This window comes from Anomaloglossus baeobatrachus, chromosome 5 (assembly GCF_048569485.1).
Source record: "Anomaloglossus baeobatrachus isolate aAnoBae1 chromosome 5, aAnoBae1.hap1, whole genome shotgun sequence".
In the NCBI taxonomy this organism is placed as follows: domain Eukaryota; kingdom Metazoa; phylum Chordata; class Amphibia; order Anura; family Aromobatidae; genus Anomaloglossus; species Anomaloglossus baeobatrachus.
In genome coordinates this window covers 360890952-360893291 of record NC_134357.1, presented here as the reverse complement: position 1 = coordinate 360893291, position 2340 = coordinate 360890952, and positions in this window count along the sequence as shown.

Genomic DNA, 2340 nt, shown 5'->3' with positions numbered 1-2340 from the left:
TGACGTATGCATTGGGCAACTTTTTTTTTTTTATTATTTATTGACTTGCCAAGCATGTGTGATGTGTAGGGATGCGTTCTTACTATGTCATCTGCCATTCAGCTCTGCTACTTGGCCGCTGACAGCAGACACAGACAGCCATGTAGCAGAGCTGAATGGCCAATGACAGCAGACACAGAAAGAGCCGCACGATCAAAATGAACTCGGGTTAACTTCACCCGACTTCATTGTCATGCTGCGGCTCTGTCTGTGTCGCGTCCTGATTAGCGGTCACCAGTGAAGGACTCACCTGTGACCGCTAATCTCCTGAGTAACTGAATTGAGCAGCCCTCTCTCATACTCACCGATCCCCGATCTCCGGCGCGGCGCTGCACGGCATTCACACTGCTCCGGCGGCTTTTACTATTTTGAAAAAGCCGGCCGCTCATTAAACAATCTCGTATTCCCTGCTTTACCTGCCCACCGGCGCCTATGATTGGTTGCAGTGAGACACGCCCCCACGCTGAATGACAGGTGTCTCACTGCACCCAATCACAGCAGCCGGTGGGCGTGTCTATACTGTGCAGTGAAATAATTAAATAATTAAAAAAAAACGGCGTGCGGTCCCCCCCAATTTTAAAACCAGCCAGATAAAGCCATACGGCTGAAGGCTGGTATTCTCAGGATGGGGAGCTCCACGTTATGAGGAGCCCCCCAGCCTAACAATATCAGCCAGCAGCCGCCTAGAATTGCCACATACATAAGATGCGACAGTTCTGGGACTGTACCCGGCTCTTCCCAATTTACCCTGGTGCGTTGGCAATCGGGGTAATAAGGAGTTATTGGCAGCCCATAGCTGCCACTAAATCCTAGATTAATCATGTCAGGCGTCTCCCCGAGATACCTTCCATGATAAATCTGTAAGTGACAGTAAATAAACACACACCCGAAAAAAAGACACCGCCGCTCCTGTCACCTCCACGCAGCAACTGAAGACAGCCGTGCGATCAGCTGAGCTGTCACTATGGTTACCCGCGGCCACCGCTGTATCCAGTGACAGCGGGTAATCTCAGTGACAGCTCAGCTGATCGTGCTATTCCCTTCATTAGCTGCGTGGAGCTGACAGGAGCGGCGGTGTATTCTGCAGCTCCAGTCACCTTCATGCAGCAGAGCTGGAAGTGACGCTGGACCATCCTGGATTACGCCGGACATGGAGGGCTTTTTGGAGCTTATTAAAGTGGTGAACGAGGGTATATGTTTGTGTTTTTTATTTCTAATAAAGGATTTTTTCGGGTGTGTGTGTTTATTTACTGTCACTTACAGATTTATCATGGAAGGTATCTCGGGGAGACGCCTGACATGATTAATCTAGGAGTTATTGGCAGCTATGGGCTTCCAATAACTCCTTATTACCCCGATTGCCAACGCACCAGGGCAAATCGGGAAGAGCCGGGTACAGTCCCAGAACTATCGCATCTAATGTATGCGGCAATTCTGGGCGGCTGCTGGCTGATATTGTTAGGCTGGGGGGGGCTCCCCATAACATGCAGCTCCCCATCCTGAGAATACCAGCCTTCAGCCGTATGGCTTTATCTGGCTGGTTTTAAAATTGGGGGGGACCGCACGCCGTTTTTTTAAATTATTTAATTATTTATATCACTGCACGGTATAGACATGCCCACCGGCTGCTGTGATTGGGTGCAGTGAGACACCTGTCACTCAGCGTGGGGGCGTGTCTCACTGCAACCAATTATAGGCGCCGGTGGGCGTGGAAAGCAGGGAATACGAGATTGTTTAATGAGCGGCCGGCTTTTTCAAAATAGTAAAAGCCGCCGGAGCAGTGTGAATGCCGTGGAGCGCCGCGCCACGCCGGTGATCGGGGATCGGTCAGTATGAGAGAGGGGGTTAGAGGGATAGACTGACATGGACAGAGAGAGAGGGACAGAGATAGTGACCGACTGACAGAGATTAGTGAATGACAGACATTGTGAGGCGCTTCAGAACGCAGCTTTTCAGCTGCGTTCTGAAGCGGACCTTTTTTAAGCTGCGGTGCAGAGCGCACACCTGCGCATATAGCCTCAGACATCAAAATCGTATGAGGGATGTCACACGTTTCAATTGACTAGGTTCGTGCAACAAAATTTCAATTCTAGACAAAGATACGATGTGTTTGCGATCAACGGTTTTGCGTTCAATCCTGATCGCACGTAGGTGTCACACGCAGATACCTCACAAACGATGCCGGATGTGCGTCACTTACAACTTGACCCCAACGACGGATTGTGAGATATATTGAAGCTTGTAAAGCAGGCTTTAGAGATGAGCCACTGCCAGAGATGTGTAGTAGCGTCTGTCTCATAG